Source organism: Nyctereutes procyonoides, unplaced genomic scaffold (assembly GCF_905146905.1).
Source record: "Nyctereutes procyonoides isolate TBG_1078 unplaced genomic scaffold, NYPRO_anot_genome, whole genome shotgun sequence".
Lineage (NCBI taxonomy): Eukaryota > Metazoa > Chordata > Mammalia > Carnivora > Canidae > Nyctereutes > Nyctereutes procyonoides.
The window spans coordinates 28900578-28921155 of record NW_026575142.1 but is presented as its reverse complement, the minus strand read 5'-3'; the positions used below and the strand labels follow the sequence as shown (position 1 = coordinate 28921155).

At 39.1% G+C, this 20578-nt stretch overlaps 1 pseudogene; it reads right to left on the bottom strand.

Moving 5' to 3' along the window:
- Window positions 1-16048: 16048 nt before the first annotated feature.
- LOC129498433 (proteasome subunit alpha type-2-like) lies at window positions 16049-16726 on the bottom strand (annotated as a pseudogene).
- Window positions 16727-20578: the final 3852 nt, after the last annotated feature.

Genomic DNA, 20578 nt, shown 5'->3' with positions numbered 1-20578 from the left:
CTTTTGGCTTTAAATTAGTTATCCCCTTACATTATCAAGCCATAATATTTTCATTAACATGATAGCTATAAATTATATATATGTATAAGTTTCATATTACATATATATAAACTATATATATATATATATATATATATATATATATATATATATTTCTGAAATAAACTCCTTTAAACCCTGGCAGTCGTGGAAACACAAGACTATCTTTGTCCTTCTGATATGCTTAATCACATCTTGCTGCCAACTTCAGCTTCTTAAGCCCAGATTTAAACTTTTGAAAGAACTGTGTGAGACCACTCTGTCATGTAAACCATCTGAATGGGGCTAAGCCCATTGAATGAAATAGAACACAGATCTCCAAATGCTGCTAGCCCTTAAGAGCAGTAAATTATAATTTGAGATGGGTGAACAAAAAGCCGGCGTTTTTTTTTTTTTTTCTTCTTCTTCACAGCAAACATGAAAATACTTGCCTGACCCAGAGCAAATCCCTCAAACCAGACCATGGCTTCCTACTTCTGTGCCATTTGATTTTGTTATACAAGGGAAGAAGAAGAGAAAAGAAGACAAAAGAAAAAAATGTAAATCCTAAGTACTTCTCCTCCCCATAGCCACCTACACACAGACACACATGCACGACAAGTACACACACACACACCCCGCTTCTTCCTACCTCCAGTGAGGATTAAGCCAAATTATCTCTTCAAAATGCTTACATTTACACATATAGAAACATATGTTCATTTCTAAATGGTGAAGAAGCACATTCAAACCAGTACCAAAATTATCTAGCAAGTAAATTTCAGGATGTAATTAAAGGTCACCAATGGCTTTCCGTTTGCACAGTTCAATGGACTTGACTCACTCTTTATCCTCTACGATATTTCATTCAGTTGACTAATCTTTTCTTCATGAAAATATTTTCTCTCTTTTTAAAACTCTCTTTTATGCTCTCCCATCTCTTCTTTCTTTTTTATTCCCTTCTTCCTTTCTACTACTTTGAACATTTCACAAGATTTGACCCAGAGACCTATTTTTATATTAATATATATTCTCCTCCCTTTGATGATTCATTTATTCTAAAGGCTTCCATCTTCTGACTGAACTGTGGACAGCAGTCAGTCTAGGGTTCAAGCTTTGGTTCCTAAGAGTCATGGAGAGGTCAGGAATTAAGCACAGGGTCAGCCAAGCAGACAGTCTGGAACCAAGTAAAGTACAGAAGTCAGCAGTCAAAGGCCAATTGGAAGATCAAGGCTGAATGAAAAGAAAAGAAAGGGATCATGCCTCAGTCAGATGTCAAGCAAGTAGAGAGGGCTTTAAACTAGGACAAGGTGCAGAGTTGCATAGTCTCATATACCAGACACCTCAAAAGGGAAAATCCTGCCTTCTCTACTCTTTATGCCATGCAGACACCAGTGACTGGCTTTTCCAGAAAAGCAATACCCAGAATATGAATATCCTTGCTGTTGTCTTTAAGTCACCTGAAACAATGAAAAGACCCCAAGAATTTTCTCCTCTATGCGGATATCTCCCAGATGTCTATCTCTTATCTGTCTCATATTTTCAAAAGCCAGCTCTCCCTAGGGGTTCTGCTGTCACTTCAATTTGACAAAAGCTAATCATCTCTTCACTTGAATTCTCTATTAATTTATTCATTTAACAAAATGTACCAAGTAACTACATTGAAATAGGCAGTATTCTGGGAAATAGCAGAGAACAGAAGTGACAAAAACCTCCTCCCTTGTGGAGCTTGCTTCCCAAGAGTTGGGGGAAAACACATGATAAACTAAATAAATGGGGAAATAATATAGTTTGTTCTATTAGAATATGAGGCATAAACAAGATGGTGTGGATATGGACATCACGATAGAGAAATAGATCAGTGAAATAGATTAGAGACTCTAGAAATAGATTCACACATACTCAGACAACTAATTTCTTACAAAGATGAGAAAGCAATTTATTGGAGGGATAATTGTGTTTTCAACAAATGGAATTGGAATAATTGATATTCATATGCCAACAAAAGGAACTTCAATTTGTACTTCACGCCATGTATAAAAGTTAACTTAAAAAGGATCATGGAACCTAAATGTAAGCCCTAAAACTATAGAATTTCTGAAAGAATATATAGGAAAAAAATCTTTGTGACTTTGACTTAGGCTGAGACTTCTTAGACACAACACCTAAAGTAGGACTCTTAAAAGAGAGACAGGTAAATTGGATTTCATCAAAATGTAATACTTCCGCTTTTCAAAAAATACTGTTAAAATAATGAAAATACAAGCCATGAACTTGGAGATAATATTTGCAAATGATATATCTGATAAAAAGAATATCTTTATCTAAGATAGTTTTTTAAAAACTCTCAAAACTCAATAATAAGAAAATAACCTAATAAGAAAATGGTCAAAAGATTTTAAAGAAACTTCACCAAGGAAGATATAGGGGTGAAAAATACACACATGAAAAGACATGTGACATTATTCCTCATTAGTAAAATGCCAATTAAAATCACACTGAAGTGCTACCACACACATGTTAGGGTGACTAAAATTAAATGACTGACCACAGCAAGTGTTAGTGAGAACGTGGAGGCACTGGAACTCTCATACGCTGCTGGTGGTTAGGTAAATTGGTAAAACAATTTGGGAAACAGATTGGAGGTTTATCGAAAAGTAAAACAGCCATCTACCATATGATCTGGCCATCCCACTCCTGGGTATTTACCCAAAAGAAATGGAAGACTATGTCCATATAAAGACTTGCACAAGCATCTTCACAGTAGCTCTTTTATCAGTACCAAAAACTAGAAACTAGAAACGACTCAAATGCCCATCACCTTTCCACATAATGGAAAAACAAACCACGGTATATTCACGTAATAGATTAGTACTCAGCAACAAAAAGGAATAGGCAATTGATACACAGGACAACATGGACGGATCTCAATTATACTGGATAAAAGAATTAGGGCAAAAATAGAAAACATACCATATCATTCCATATATAAAATTTTTGAAAATTAAAAAAAAGCTATATGACAGAAAGCAGATCAGTGGAGGCCAGGACAATGGAGGTGGAGGTTGAAAGGGCAGGAAGAGGGAGCAGAGAGAAACTTCAGGAGTAATGAATATCTTCATCGTCTTGATTGTGGTGATTGTTGCATGGTGGTGAACACATATGTCAAAAGTCATCAAATTGGATACTTTAACTATGTACAGATTATTGCATATCGATAATACCTATACATATCAACAATACAAAGCTGTCCTAGACCAATACTGATGCTGGGAATAAATATGATAAGAGAACTAGAGAACAATTAAAACAGATATCATCTTGGTGAAGTGAAAGATAAGTGACATGATAATAGTGATTTTTTTAAATGACTTTTGAGAATAAAGTATAGAAAGACAGGAATGTAAGTAAACATGTGATTCAGGAGATAATGCCATAATCTTAGCATAATATAATTGTTGCTTGCATCAGGATTGTAGAAGTGTGCATATATTTTGGAGATACAGTTAATAAAGTTTGCTCAAGGATTAGATATGTAATAGGAGAAAAATAAAGAGTTCAAGAATGACTCTGACATTTTTGGCCTTAACAACTGAACAAATTGATAAGCTTGTCCAGTGAGCGTAAATCATAAGTGCAAACACTGAGCCCTAGGACACTAACATCAACAGTCTGAAAAGAGAATAAGGGAGACTGGGAAAGAGTCACAAGTATAGTAGAAGGAAAATCAGGAGAGAATGGAATCCTTGAAGAAAAGTGAAAAATGTTTTCTAAGAAGGAAATGTAATACAAAAGGGATGATGAGTAGTAAGAAGGTAAAGAAAGATGAGGGCTAAGAACTGGCCAACCTGCACATGCTCGCCACACTTAGGGCTCTACCAAGTTGGAATGCACGGAGGCACTAAGTTAACTCTATGATCCATCTTAAACTTCTATTTATTTAGCACTTACATATCAGACACCGTGCCATGTCCTGGAGGCTACAAAAAGTATAGAGCAGCGAAAGTCCTAGAAACTGGATATTGGAGCTTCCAATGCATGGGAAAAGAAAAGGGAAAGAACAAAGAGAAAGAACCATACAGAGCTGCCCTCGATCTCAAATTGCTCAAAAATACTTAAAAATACTAAAGAAGAAAAAAAGAAAGACTCAAAAGCAGGTCCAAGTTCAAGAAGTAAAAGCACACACTCAGAATGGCAGATTCAGAGAACGCGCATTTCTTGGAACTGGGAACGTGGCAGGAATGCACTGAAAAAGGCAAATCCTGCTCATGTACACACAAAGCATTTATTAAGCCCACGGTAAACCCAATGATCTGAGCCAGGGATGCACATATATGGCTGGGTTCGGTCATACCATAGCCACGTGCTACCCGTCCTGTATTTTCTTCTTTTTTTCTTTAAAATAACTCACTTTAAAATAATAGATGTTTTTTAAACTTTATGCCATTGACATAAATTAAAACCAGTAACACTTGCTTGTATGTAAACTACGAATTCAAAATACCACATACCAGAAAACAATTTCCTCGATTAAAAGCATAGAACTATTTATAACCAGCTGTTAATTAGAGACTATTAACCATGATGCCACTTATTTTGGCCCAACATGAGATGGTCCATGTCAATAAGATTATTTTCTCTTTTAATCGGCATTAAGAAATCCCAAATCCTGTGGGTATATGGAAGAAAAGTTCAAAAGATACTTACCTTCCTTCAATGAAATGTGAAATGCTGGGACACCTGGGTGGTTCAATCGGTTAGGCATCTGCCTTCCGCTTGCTCATGATCTCAGGGTTCCTGGATGGAGCCCTGGGTCCTTGGACTCCCTGCTCGGCGGGAGTTTCTGCCTCTCCTCCCACTCAGGCACTCACGCTTGCTCTCTTTCTCTAAATAAATAAATAATTTTTTTTTTAAAAAAGAAAGAAATGTGAAATGCTGAGAATTAATTTCTAACCAAATTGGCATTGCTGGATAAATTAGAAAGTCATCTAAAGTGGCCTCCATAATTTATTCTTCTTTGTCAACATTACATGCTTTAGAACTGCCCAAAATGTGATGGGCAAGGGTTTCTTATCCATTCACAGCTGTCGTTTCATTTGAAAAATTATCCCAATGAGCTTTTATCAAGTCTTTCAAAATATTTCCAGCAAGTATTCCAGATGGCTCTATAGTCAGGATGTTAAGGTGATCAAAAAGTTTCAACGTTTGTTGGTGTGCTGAATGGAAAAATAAAGTCCAGAGCCCCACTTCCAGGACCCATTTCCATCTGGATGGGTAATGCCTAAACACAATCATAAAAATGTCTCTCACGTATTTGCTGCTATGTATCAGACACTATTCTTATGTTAGTAGTAGTAGTGAGAATCATTGTTATTCTCACAATAACTGTATGAGCTGGATGTTACTATCATCCTCATTTTATATTTAAATTGGTTTCACAGGAGTGAAGTGACTGACCCAAGATCATGCAGCTAGTAAATTGTAGAACTTTGACTTGAACAAAGGTCTGCTTCCAGGCTGTCTCTTAAGCACCAACTCTGCCGTCAGGGAAGCAGAGGCGACAGCACGTCCAGGCTTCTGCTGGCAGACTTCAAGTCCCTGATCTTGGCTGTGTATGGTGCCCTCCTCTCCAGGCACTTGAGCGCTCTGGCCCTCAGGAACATTCCTGGGGGCTATAACCTCTACTGGCTCACCCCACGCAGAAATCTCAAGTGTAGCCCGAGCGAGGCAAGTGCCACGGGAGGGGAATGATGGAAAGGGGTTGCCATCAGTACCAACGATCTGTAGCAAGGAAAAGAAAATGAAACCACTACCGCAGCTGCCTGCTGTGCCCCATTCTCTAACACCCCAGTCCTTTTCTGCTCCGTTTTTCCTCCCTTCCTCTTCTCTCAAGGGTCTCCCCAAACCAAGTCTACCTGTCCTTCCAGACATCTCCAGTGCTTTTCCCAATCTGTGCCAATTTAAAGAATCCCCAGTCCTGTAGGGCCTTAAGTGGTACACAAACCTATTATATTTGGGTGGCAATACACCAAGAGAAGCTGTCTCTCCTCAACATTAAAATAGGCCACAGATTTGCGGATTGAAGAAATATGATAGCCTTTAATATATTATTAAGGAATATTTAATACTTAGTGATAGATTATAGAAGATAGAAGTGATAGACTATTGACTATAGACAGTTGTGAATGGTAAGAAGCCTTCAGCTGATAGCTTGTAGGAAGGAAAATGTGGACGAAAAGACATGGGGAAACCATCCAACCCCAGGTCATCCTGGAGTTGAGCTGATTTGGTGATGGGTAGGACCAGTACACTAGCATGCATGCTCAAACATGGTTCAAATAACATCAACATCTGTATTCTGAGACTTTTGTCCCTAGAGTTCTGGAATAGTGTCCCATCTGTTTTATTTGGAAAAGTAAGAAAGCCTTTAACTTTTCAAGATTTGATTTGTTTAGCCAGTAATTTAGCTTGTTCTTGCCTTGTAATGTTATGATGTCTTGGTTTGTATGCAAAGAGTAGATCCATGGATATGTGAGCAAAAACTCCAAGCCTGAGCAGGTTCTGCTTAACCTAACTCTAGTCTTATGATTCTAATAAAACTTTCTTTGGGAAATTTTATTCTTGAAGTTGAGGATATGTATACTCTAACACAAATCTAACATGAAACATGAATTTGAAATTACCAATCACAGATTAAATGTTTTTTAAATGTTTTGTAACTACATCCTACACATTAATGAAGAATCTGGGGGTGTCTGGGTGGCTCCATCTGATAAACGTCCGACTGTTGTGATCTAGGGATTGTGAGATGGAGCCCCATGCCGGGATCTGTATTCAGTGTGGAGTCTGCTTAGGCCTCTCTCTCCCTCTCCCTATGCCCCCACCTCTCTCTCTATTGCTCACTCTCTCTCTAAAATAAATAAGTCCTTAAATTTTTAAAAAAAATTTTTAAAAAGAGCCTGAAAGCATGTTGTCAATGTTTCATTAGTTGAACTTTTTTTCTAATAGTTTCATCAAGATGTATGTAATTCACATACTATACAATTTCCCCATTTAAAATGTATGCTTTTCAGTATATTCACACAGATATGTGACCATCACTACAACCCACTGTAGAATATTTTCATCATCTCAAAAGGAAACCTGTACCTTTTAACTATCACCTCCCAGATGTCGTTCAAGGTACTTTCTGTCTTTATATATTTGTCTATCCTGGACTCTCGTGCTAAGTGTTCTTACCACAGGGAAAGTAAAATAAAAAAAGTGAGGGGACTCAAGAAATCTTTCGGAGGTGATAGATATGTTTATTGTATTGTTTGTGATGATGGTATCATGGGTATATGCATAATATCCAAACTCAAAATATATACAACTAATGTATATACATTAAATATGCACAAATCTTTACATATTAAATATACCTTAACAAAGTTGAAAAATAAAATAAATATTGTTTTTAATTTAAAAAAATAAAGGCTTTGTGACTGTTAAAAATTTAAAGGGCATTAGAGAAGCATAATACCTACCCATAATACATGATCAGTGTCCTTCTATAGAGATGATCAATGCAACATTTGCCAGAATTTGAATAAGGTCAGCTGATTAGATAATGGCATCATTGCAAAACACTAGAAGTGTGTGTGAGTCCACATTGGATTTCTAGATAAAGGATTGGAACTACTAACTTTCCTTGCTGTAGCTGTTATACCAAAATTTGATTGATCGGCTTATAATCTTTATTTTTAAAAGGACTATGTAAATGCCATACTTTTCTTATTCTGTGTAATAGTTATCTATTGCTGTAAAACAAACTACCTTAAAATTTGGTAGCTCAAGACAAGAAACATTTTAAAAATCTCGGAGTTTTTGAGGGCTAGGAATTAAGGAGCAGCCCAGAGCTGGATGGTTCTGCCTTGAGGCCCTTCATTATGTAGTGGTCAAGATAATGGCTGGGGCGTTGATTTGGGACTTGGACTGGAGAATCCTTTTCCAAAGTAGTTCATTCACATGAGCTGATAAGTTGGTGCTGGTTGATGGTGGGAAATGCAGTCACTCACTAGGTGGGCCTCTCCAAAGGACTACTTGATTGCCCCGACAAGTCTGCTCCCCTCCTCCAAAGTGAATAATCCAAGAGAGACTCTATTTTTTCAATGACCTAGCCTCAGAAGTCAGTTGCCATCCCTTCCACTACAACCTATTCATTAGAAGCAAGCCACTAAGTCCAGCCTTTTTCAATTGAGCAAGAGACAAATGACATTTTGTGCCGAGGCCCATTAAACAGACTATAACTTGATTGGAAACTAATTATTTCACATGTGGGCTCCACCTTTTGAACTGGGGGACTGTGGTCAAAGAATCTGTGGATATACTTTAAAATCACCTTATTATCTATTTAGCTTCCAAGGTGAAATGCTTTATTTGAACAATCAAAAAATCTTGATACTAAGTATAGTTCCATTCCTCAAAGAATTTATATATAACTCAAATGGCTCTAAGCATACTTATTTGGATTATGGACAAAACGACAAATCTTATGGAAGATGCATAAGAAGGTGTTTGCAGGAATCTAAATATAAAGTGACCAGGATTTGCAGATGGTTTGGGGATGAAAATGAAGCAGGAAAAAAAAAAAAAAAACTTTGCAAAATATTCTGCATAACATCACCAAACCTCACTGGCATTTGAGGCATTTCCACCCCAACCTCACCTTTGTATAATTTCTCTAATCATTTTACCACCACATGCCATGTTTTACAGTTGAATTTTAATTATATAAATAATTATTTTATTGTGTATAAATTAGCCTTTGCTGCTGACTTAGTTATTTCTCATGTTTCTGTTGGGGGCTTGGCAATTCTGGTCTAGGATGGTTAAGCTCGTGGTTTAGCTTGGCTTCACTAAAATGTCTAGGGCTGTGGCCATGATGGCCAAAATGTTTGAGCCTCTCTCTGCATGATGTTTGAATGGAGAGAATGAAATGTTTGAGTTTCTCTCTCTCTCTCTCGTCTCTCTCCTAGATTAGCCCATGCTTCTTCACTTGGAGTTCTCAGGGTTCACAGCAGGAAGAGAGAGTAAGGCCCTATAATAGGATTCTCCAGAGAAACAGAATCAATAGAATATATAGAGATACACATAAAGAGGATTTTTATTATAGAAATTGACTTAATGCGGTTATGGAGGTGGAGAAGTTCCACAGTTTGCCATTTCCAAAATGGAGAACCAGGAAACCTAGGAATATAATTCAGTCTGCATCTGAAGGCCTGAGAACCAAGAATGGAAGAAGATAGTTGTCACCGCTCAAGGAGAGAGAGAGCGAATTTGCCCTTCCTTTTCTTTATTGTTCAGTTAAGGCCATGTCTTTCACTAATTCAAATGTTAGTGTCCTCTGGAAACACCCTCACAGACACACCCAGAAATAATATTTTAACAAGCTATCTGGATTTCCCTTAGTCCAGTCAAGTAACACACAAAATAACTGTCACAGACCCCAATGTACATTTTCAAGCCTCTGCTTGAGTCACATTTGGTAATGTTCCTTTGGCCAAAGCAAGTTACAAAGGCAAGTCCAAATTCAATTGGTGAAGAAGTAAAAGTTCGCTGGTTAAGAGGACCAACAAGGTCATGTTACAAAGTGATGCACCTAAGGGAATGGGAGAAGTTTTTAATTACCATACATTGTTTCTGGCTTAGTGATTGTTGGAATTTTCTGATTTTCTTTTTTAGCACTCTAGAGTTGAGCAAATACTTCAGCTCAGGTCACAATCTCAGGGTTGTGGATAGATAGACGATAGATAGATAGATGATAGATAGATAGATAGATAGATAGATAGATAGATAGATAGATAGATGATAGATAGATAGATGATTTTATCTATCTATCTATCTATCCCATGGATCATACACCAAGCAGACAGGTGAGCTAGCAAAGGACTTACTTGGTTATTTTCCATCAAGTGATCCATACCTCTACTTCTTGGCTTCATTTACCTACTTGAATTAATCAGCCCACAAGTTTCCTACTTTTAGACTTAATGAATAACATGTATGTCCATTTTTCACTTTCTTGATGATGTGGTAATACTGGCAAGCACAGAGGCATGCTAGCTATTTAAATACTTTGTAGCTTATTAATGAGATTGTACTGAGTTCCATTTAGGATTTTAATTATGTTATTTTTCCTTTTTGCTTCCAGCTTGTTTTGGCGAATGAAATTACCCACAGCTGCTTCAGCTTGGTCATTCCTTCTGAGAGGAAAATCATATGGAATACTTCGAGCAGGTGCTTGGTACTTGACCAGCTTCTTCCATTTAAACAAGCTTGAACTGTGGCACCTATTGGGGCGCCAGCCTACAGATGTGTTTGCAAGAATTGGAAAATTGCCTCTCTTATATTATAAGAACTGGTGGACGATAGTAAAATAATAAAAAAAAAACCCTCTTGCTTCCATATAAGACTTTTCTCAGTCAATGTGAGGCCACAGTGCTATAAATTTGGAAACATTGATAGTATTTAAACTGGCAACTGAGTATGGGGAGAAAACAACTGTCGGGTCCCTCGGCCCTCACATTACCAGAATGTTGGGCATGTTACTCTGTCAACCAAAGGGCAAGGACAGAATTGTTATTGTCCAAGAAAGCCTGCAGTAATGGATTTTTATACCCTTGAAAGAATCACTTGGAGGAACTGGAGATTATCCAGAGAAGGGTAATTAGGAAAAAAAAAAGAAGAAGAAGAAGAATGTTGGGGGTTTTCCGAGGAGTTACAGCTTCATAACCTAAAAGGGAAAATAAGTCTGAGAAGTTTCTACATTAATGAATTGAAATTATTAAAAAAAAAAGGCATCGAGCAGCTGTTTTTTGACTCTATAGAGCACTGCACTAAAAATAATAACAATAATAATAATTTTGACAGGCAATGATAACTGTATCAATGAAATATAACACAAAGAATCTTGACTCTAATTACTGTTAATCAGTGAATAGTACCAAATCCACTTAGAAAGTCTCAAAGAATAAAACAAAACAGAACAAGACAAAAAAAAGTTGAGTTTTAGAGCATTATACTTCTGCCTCCGGGACAGTGACTGGACTCCATTTCTTCATTTATTAAGCAAAATAATAGGTTATAGAGCCTCTACCTCGTGTCAGATACCACGCACGTGAGCATAGAAGAAAGGCGTGGCCTCATCCCTCACACTTCCCCCTGCAGCACGGACGTCCTGGGCACCTCAGGCCTGTGCTCTGCACCCAAGGACTTCTAATCTCCTTCTGGGTCAAACGTTTCTCTGACTTCTTGCCTAGAATACAGTCCCCGGCGCATGTGCATTAATGTTCAAATGACAAGGAGGCAAAGGAGGAGGCAAGGCCCTGGCATGTGCACATGTTTGGGGGAAATAGATGGTGTTTGTTTTCTTCTCCTTGAAATACTAATGAGCCAGAATCGACTACCTTCTATCTTTGGCTGCTTATTTCCATTAATTTAAAACCCTGAGCTTTGGAGATCAAAACTGCTGATTTCCTGCCGAGAGAGATCATTTGGCTTCTAACTGTGGCCCACAGACCCATAGGTACGGCTGGTCACCAGCAAGAGTGAGAGAGAATTAATGAACTCCGGCACAGCCATAACCTTTCATTTGGCTCTAATTTCACAGGCAGAAATTCAGGCCAAAATATGAGAATGTTGATAGCGGACCATTAGGATTACACGAATCTGCGAATCCAAAAACACATCATGCCTTCTGTTAAATGAGTAGGACTCCCCTCCCTTTTTACATCCGTGCACACCAAAGAAGCACTCATATCAAGTTAGACATTGAAACAGAGATATTTCAATATTTTCCCAGGCTTTTGATAAGGAGCCAAATTTAACATACTTTTTGGGACTCATCCAAAATTCTAATGTGATTAATATATTATTATAGAATATGGTATGAAACGTTAGTGAGAATATTTCGGAGGTTGATGCTTCATTTCAAGAACACTAAGATGTGGACACACTGCAAACGTCTTCTTTAGGGGCATAAATACCTTTCTTCAAAATACTATGTAAGAAAAGGTATCTCTGACTTTCAAATGAAGACAGATAATTTTATATATTTTAACTCAATAAGTGTTTGTCCGATGATTACCAGGTGACCACAGGAAATCAGTAAGTCAGTGCTAGGTGCAATGTAAAGATGAGCGTAGGGCACGGTCGTTTCCCTCAGGTAGCTGCAGTCCTACGGAAGAGCTGAATGATGCCCAGCTCTATGATACACTGCACAAAGGGGCTATGATGTGACCCGCCTATCAGGGCGCCTGCAGGTGACTGAAACTGGCTGGGGTGGGGGAGAAGATATTGCTTCACAAACTGCAAATTCTTCAAGCGTCAGGAAGTGCATCCTCAGCTGGGTCCAGGCATTCAAATCATGTTGGCAGAAATCCATCTCGGTTACCGCCCGGCCCAGGGTTGGCTCCCTTCTCAGGCAGGCTCCGCTCTGCGGTGGCAAAATAACCACCAGTCCCCGACTCCCACTCTGCCTGATAGTTCTCATGTCAGGTCTGGACATAAACCACTCTGTTTCCTGATAGTTCTTGCAGGAGCCCTGGGATGGGGTCGCTAATGTATTCAGTCATTCAGCGAACATTAAGCGCATGGTAAGTATGAGGCAGCGTTCAGCCTCAGAGGCTACGGGACCTGTACGCAAAATGGACAAAGCGCCTGCCCTCATGGAACCCATGCTCTAGTGAGGGAACATACGCTAGACAAATACAGAAATAAATATGTAAAATTATCCATGATAAGGGCTATTTTAAAAAGTGAAGCAGGATAAAAGGACAGAAAGTGACTCACCTGCCCAGCTGGCGTCCACCTGTCCATCCCTGAAGCATTTAGCGGAACTGTTTGAGCCTCGAGTCTGTGACTGTCTCTGTACCAAACAGGGTGGTCAGCCCCCAAAGTCATCTAGCAGAAGAATATAGAATATAAATAGCTCCCTCAAGAGAAACTCCAAATGTTGTTACAAGAAGGAGGCCTAGCTTCTCAACTGACAAAACTAACCAAACCTCATTGGGTTATAAGAAATATAAAATGTAAAACTTTCTAAGGGTCATGAAATAGTTCATGTGGCTTGAGGATAATAAAAGCTCTGTGCTTCAGGTCTGAATGCACATGTGAAATGGGCCTTGGAAGGTGGTTAAAGGATTTTGGATAAAGAGTAGGGAGGGAGAGAGAGTGATGGGAAAGGGACACCAAGCAGAAGGGCCTGGGGTTTGCAGGAGTGTGTATACGGGGACAACCCAAGATTATAAATAAAGACGTGGTTGCACTTGGAAAGGCCTTGAAATGTTCATCTGGTCGGCAGAGGGGAGACATCGAGGGGTTTGAGGGGAGAATAACCTTACTCAGATCTGCTCCAAACCTACAGCGATGCCCAGGGCTGGCTGGAAGGGAGAGCGAGGGGAAGCCGAGGGAGAGCCCGGATGCTGTTGTAGAGGTCCAGGTGAGTGGCCAGGTGAGGGTGGGAACCACAGTGTTGTGGGATAAGGGAGGACGGGCCAAATGTGTTTTTGAGGTCTCCAGTCTGGGTCATTGGGAAAATGGTGTTGCTCTTCCCCACAGAATGCATACGTGAAGCAGGAAGGAGGACTGACTAAGACAGAGGAGTTGACAGGGAATCAGCAACGTAGTATATGGAGTGAGAGGCTCCGCCAGAACCAAGGATCGCGTCCAAATGACAGCGAAAACTGCGACCCAGGGCTTCAGGACTGGTCTGTCGACCTAGATTTATAATTACCTGAAAAAAACTGATGGTTAGAGCCATCAGAAGGGGATAAAATCCCAGCTGGCTTCTTCTCAGGCCCCTTTGCAGCCCCCCACCCTCCAAGCTCTAAAATGAAAATGTCCCAGCGCTCAGTCTCTGCAACTCTTGTCACATCTAACAAGTCTCACCAGTCACATCTGGTGACTGTATTCAGGTCATACAGCTTTAAATGCAATCTTGTTTAGGAGCTCAGGCCTCTTCCCTGAACACCGCACAGTCCGGCCACTTACCTACGCAACTCCTCCCCTTGGGCATCAAATAGATCTTTTGAACTTCTCTCCAAAACCAACTTCATTTTCCCCCAAACCTCTTGCTTTCACAGCCCTCCTCCTCTCAGCAAATGGCAACTCCATCTTTCCAGTTATTCAGACCAAAAATTTTGGAGTCATTCTTCACTCGTCTTTCTCTAAGGTAGCATATATAATCCATCAGCAAACTCCATCACCTATTCTACACCCGACTCTGGCTATTTCGTTTAAGTTGAATCCTACCATACGTGGCGTGTTGTATGCGGTCTCTTGCACTTAGAGTCACATGTTCAGGGTTTATTCACACTTAGCCTGTATCCGTACTTCGTTCCATTTTGTGGCTGAGCAATATTCCGTCATGCTGACACACTGCATTTGCTGTATCCACGTATTTGTGGATGGACATCTGTGTTACTTCCACCTTTTGGCTATCGTGTGTAGGGCTGCTATGAACATTTCCGAACAGTTTTGTTTGAACACCTGTTTTCAGTTCTCTTGGGTGTATGCCTCAGCGTGGAGTTGCTGGGTCACGTGGTAATTCCATGTTTAACTTTTCAGGAACTGTCAAACTGCTTTCCACTGTGGCTGCACAATTTTAGGTCCCACCAACAATATACAAAGATACGAATTTCTCCACATCCTGCCAACACTTATATTTTTTCTTTTGTAACCATTCTAGTGGGTGTAAGGTGGTGTCTCCTTGTGATTTTTGTTTTCATTCCCCTAATGACTAATGACACTGAATAGCTTTAGATATAGTTGTTGGCAATTTGCCTATCTTCTTTGGAAAAAATCTTTATGTGAGTCTCTTACCCATTTTTTAACTAGGATGTTCATCTTTTTTTGTTAAGTTGTAAGAATTTTTTATATATTTTACCTACCAGACTCTTATCAGATATGTGATTTGCAAATATTTCTCCAATTCTTCAGATTATTTTTTCACTATCTTGACAGTGTTCTTTGATGCATGAAAATTTTTAACTTTGATGAAATCCAATTTATCTACTTTTCTTTTGTTGCTTGGGTTTCTGGTATCATATGTAAGAATTTTTTGCTCAATCTGAGGTCATAAAATTTATTCCTATGTTTTCTACTAAGAGTTTTACATTTTAACTCTCATGTTTTAGTTTTTTGATCCATTTTGAGTTAATTCTTTTGTAGTGACAAGTAGGAGTAATCATACGCTGTCTTGTAATTTATTTATTTACTCTGTTTATTTCCTGTACCTCTCACTAGAATATAGGGTCTACCCGGGTAGGAAAGAATTTGTTCACCACTCTAACTCTATTGCTAGCCTAACTATTAGTGACTTGCACATAGTAGAGGTACATTATTTGTGAAATGTTTTGTGAAATTGGCCAAAGATTGTTTCAAAGGGAAAGCAGCTAAGTTGATCTTGTATCAGTGTCCTACTATGTAAAACATTATCCCCGATGAAGAAAGCTCAATACATTTTACCACAGTTCTACAATACGTGCCATAAACACAATAGCTCATTTGATTTTTGTCCTATAGTGAGCTAAGTCACTTGAGATTTTTTTTAAAGATTTATTTATTTATTCATGATAGACATAGAGAGAGAAAGAGAGGCAGAGACATAGGAGGAGGGAGAAGCAGGCTCCATGCCAGGAGCCCAATGTGGGACTTGATCCCAGGACTCCAGGATCGCGCCCTGGGCCAAAGGCAGGCGCTAAACCGCTGAGCCACCCAGGGATTCCCCTCACTTGAGATTTTTTTTTCAAGTTTCTTTTTCTTTATAATTTGGAATAATAGAAAAAAAAAGAAAACCTCATACAACAATTGGAGTTTTCTTTTGTTTATGTATATATTTTTATTTAATGGTTATGACTTATAAGTGTCATTTTAAAAACAGTCCATCAAACCATGCAGAAATAAGTATGCAAAAAGCCTGTAGAACAGAACTTACTTTAAACATGTTTAAGTAGAGGGATTATCTGGAATTGCAGATTTTTCAGTCACTTCATTTGTATGCTATGGCAGCCAAGTAATGCTTAACTTCAGTGAGCCTCCCGAATCTGGCTTCACTGCACATTCAACGTCCATATTGTCTTCTGCCATTTGCCCTTCAGAGCTTTCCTTTAGGGTTAATATGGCTGTATGAACAGCACCTTCAAGCTCCAGGTCTTCATTATATCTTTTCTCAAGGGAAGTCTTCCCATTCACATAGTTCTTTCCCATTGCTATGGCTTTCCAGGCAGAGTAAGCTCCAGATGGATATGGCTGAAGTAAATAAGGCTGCCCCTCATTCTAAACACAAATTAGTAGAGAAGCTCCAAATGGAAGAACACCACCTGAGTGTACTCTTGCATCACAGAAGCTACTCCTTATGCCAGTTGAGCTGCGGGAATGGGTTCTTGGTGAATGAGGTAGTATCGCTGAGCTAGTTTCTGGGCTCTGCACAAGCTCTCTGTAATCTGGGCCACTCTCCACCAAGCCTATATGCTTGGTAATTGGTTTTACTTCGGGTATGCTTTGCTCATCACAGACTGTATTTCTGTTTCTTCTCAGTTGCTAATACCACACTATTTGCAGCTTTAATTCCCACTAAAGGGGCTCCTCCAGCTACAGCAGCCAAAACATTCAATCTGCACAAGTTTACAGATGTAGTCCACAAAAAGCTGTAACTGCACTGCACCATCTTTACCTGGAGTGCCCTGGATTTTGCTTTAAAAGACACTTGGATCAAACTACATCTTGATCACCTTGGATCTTCAAGTGCCCTAGAGCGATCCACTGGCCAATAGCTAGATGAAAATTTGATGTTCAGAGTCATAAAGAACAAATATGTAATTCTGGAGTTTCACCCACTGTAATCTGTTCACTTACTAAGAACATGTCAGACACTGTGGTAGGTGCTGATTAGAAAAGACAGTTCAAGCAATCCTCAAACTCTGTCATAGGGTTCATCATAGGGAAGACAAACACACACATTACAAAGCTAGGCCCTTACCATTAGAAAGAATAATGATACACAGCCCATTACTAAAAGCACTACTATTGGACAATCAAGCATGCAAAGTGTCCAAGAGCTGGTGCGGAATATTGTTATATGCTTGCCATTGCCTGTCAGTGGCCGTCTGTTTCCTGTGGACATGGAGGAGCACCTCCCTCTCTGAGCACTCCTCCCCTTGTCCTCTTGAAACCTCCTTGCAGCTTATTCCCTCTGAGCTCCACCAATGTTGAGGGTTCCTCCACTATGCTTTGCCCCGTATAGTTTATCTACCAGTGACCTGAGGGAAAGGGAAAGGGAACGGACCTCCAGATTCAGGAGAAGCACATGAAAGAAAATTGTCCTTCCTGATCTAGCCTCCATGAAAATAATTTATAGCACAACCCAACCCCTTTCCTGCTGAGTTGGCTTGTCCCCATCACATAACTTTTCTGTTAATTACACTACAACAGTATCTTTCTCCTTTGTCTGCATTACCAAGCTAAACAGAGAACAAACAAATAATTCAATTTTCCTAGTTATAAATGACTAAGGATCTCAGAAATGGGAGGGTATGTGCCCTCTCCCTAAAATGTGATGAGAGAGTATCAGAAAACCCCATTTTTCATAATAATATCAACTTTTGGTACTACTAGTATCAACTCCTAATAAATGGTAAATCAAGCTAAAGTTATTTTGCCAAAACCAGGTCTAACAATCTGCTGGCCCCAGTCTAGAGAGCCATATTGGTTCATTTCAGTCCATGGTGGCCCTGATTGGTTGGTAATAAGACATAACAGTTGATAAACATTTTAAATACCGCTTGTGGCTCACCTTAAGAATACAATTTTTGGACATTTCTCCAAAAGAGTAACAAGAAAGAAAAGATGAAACCAAAACCTAACTAGAATAAACCAACTTTTAAAATTATTGCTAGAAATTTAAATTGAGTTTATTGCAGATACTCATAAAAGATCTCATTTGCCCCATTTTCTATGGAAAACCCTAAAGCAATGTTGTTGGCACTAGGTAACTAACCCATAGAGTCCATGAAAATCCATCTAGGCCTCTACTTTCTTTACACAGTGGAGAAATGTAATGCTTTTGGGAAGTAAAATGGACTCCACCTCACTAATAAAATGAAACCCTCTTTAACTGTTGAAAGCACTATCTATTCAAAATCCAAATGAATCTTGAAAATTGATCAATAAAGTATAAAAAGCTCCAACTACACAAATTAACTAAACATCCATTGTGGAAATCCCTTTTTTAAAATAAAGAAAACAAAAACTTCTCTCAGATTTTAATAAAACTAGATTACTTCTACCTATAAAGAATCTGGTTTTCTTCTTAACTCAAAACTATTTCATTGAAACTTTGTCAGATATCTTGCTTTATATTTAGTACCAATTGCATATATGGAGGTAGAAAGGGGAAAAAAAGAAATTATTTTTATTGTGAGAGGGACCCAGGAGTGAGAAAAAAAAATAAAACATTCTATCTTAGCAAATAATATTAATTTCCAATAATATTAATTTCCTCTCCTCTGATTTAGAAATATCCATTTCTTGTAATTATGAAGATGGTTCAAAGTTCAGTACCCTTTCAAGGCATCTTTTCCTTCCCAAGATGGTATCTGGGTGCGAAGAGAAGTTGGTCGCACTTTATGGCATCCAGAAAGGGACTCTGTGCTCTACTTCCTTTTTGGTGTTTCGTCCCACTAGCCTATAGGGAGTGAGCAGCCTCTGTCCTCCCTGGCTCCAATGCTGAAGTGGCTGCAATTTAACTTGCCTAATTTCTGTTCTCTGCTTGGAGAAAGGAACTATAATTTCTCGCAGGAAACTTGTCCACCCACCTGCCATCCAGGACCCCTTTCTATTCTCATTGGTGTTACAAATCTCCTGTGGTCTGGGCGTGGTTCCTATTTAATTCTGAATATTATCTTCCTTCTCCATTCTTCAGCTAGAGATATGTGGGAATTTTTTCAAATCCTTTCCATCACACATAAAAGGAGACTTGTGAGAATTATTTTAGGTCCCTCTTTACTAAATATCTTATGCAGTCCTTACTGTTTGGGATGAGCAGGTAGTCAAAGACACCATATTCAGAATTATAGCTGAGCAATGTCCAACTCCAGAGGCACAACTGAGATGGACTATAATTTGACTAATTTCCTCTAAATTTGTGTTATGCTCACTGGTACATGGTGACCTAATGGTGCATGTGACGGTCTTCTTCTCAGAGTTCCTAAGAGGAAAGGAGGCACAAAAACCCCATAATTTGGGGTTTATCTCAATTACATATTGTCTTCATTTCTTCCATCTTTCTATAACTAGGACCAAAGCCAAAGAGAGCCTTTGAGCTGCCTGGGGAATGTGTTTCTTTAAGAGTTCTGCACTTTCATACCACTAGAATATAAAGGGTTTTCCCCGGCTGCTTGGATAAGAAGGTCTGTTACAACATGTCTTATAAGCTCCATACACTATATTTTATAAGACACTAAGATCTCCAGGTTTTGTTCATTACATATTATATAGAGAGTTATATATTTATACCTATATGTGTACTTATATGTAGGCAGATTTCTGAGACTTTGAACACCAGTTTCTTTCTCAACAAAGTTTGGTTGTTAATACTCTTGTCTCCTTAACTTGAAATCACTTTTGAAACTTAAGCATGGGGATGCCTGGGTGGCTCAGCCATTGAGCGGCCACCTTTGGCTTAGGGCTTGGTCCTGGGGTCCTGGGATCCAGTCCCACTCGGGCTCCCTGCATGGAGCCTGCCTCTCCCTCTCCCTCTCCCTCTGCCTGTGTCTCTGCCTCTCTCTCTCTCTCTCTCTCTCTCTCTCTCTCTGTGTGTGTGTGTGTGTGTGTCTCCCATGAATAAATAAATAAAATCTTTTTTTAAAAAAAAGTATTTTAAGTAATATTTTTAAATATTTATTATATTGGACTTTAAGTTTCTTAAGAAGTGTTTATGACGAATTTATTTTGGTATTAACCTGAGTGTATATAGTAACTAGACCCTGGATTAGTGTTTGAGTGAATTAAAGAAACATGTTTTTTCTTAACCAAGTCCAGACTTTGATCTTCAAGGAAAAAAAAGATTTTATTTATTTATTCACGAGAGACACAATGAGAGAGAGAGAGAGAGAGAGGCAGAGACACAGGCAGAGGGAGAAGCAGGCTCCACACAGGGAGCCCCACGTGGGACTCGATCCCGGGTCCCCAGGATCACACCCTGGGCTGAAGGCGGCACTGAACAGCTGAGCCACCCGGGCTGCCCCAGACTCTGAGCTTAATAAAGACTAAATACAGAAAGAAGTTGCTTCTCAGTTAAATGCTGTGTGGCCTTGGTATGTACACCTAGAAGAGAAGAATTGGATGAGAAAGGCTAGGGAGAGAAATTCCATGTGAAATCCAAAAGGACAGAAGATACTCTAGTACCCAGGACTCGCTGATTCAGGGAGAATGAGTAAAATTGAACAGAACTTAGGAAACAACTGCTTTTCCTTCCACTGATCTTGCTAGATCTCTAAGTAGACCAAGATTTCATTGGAGA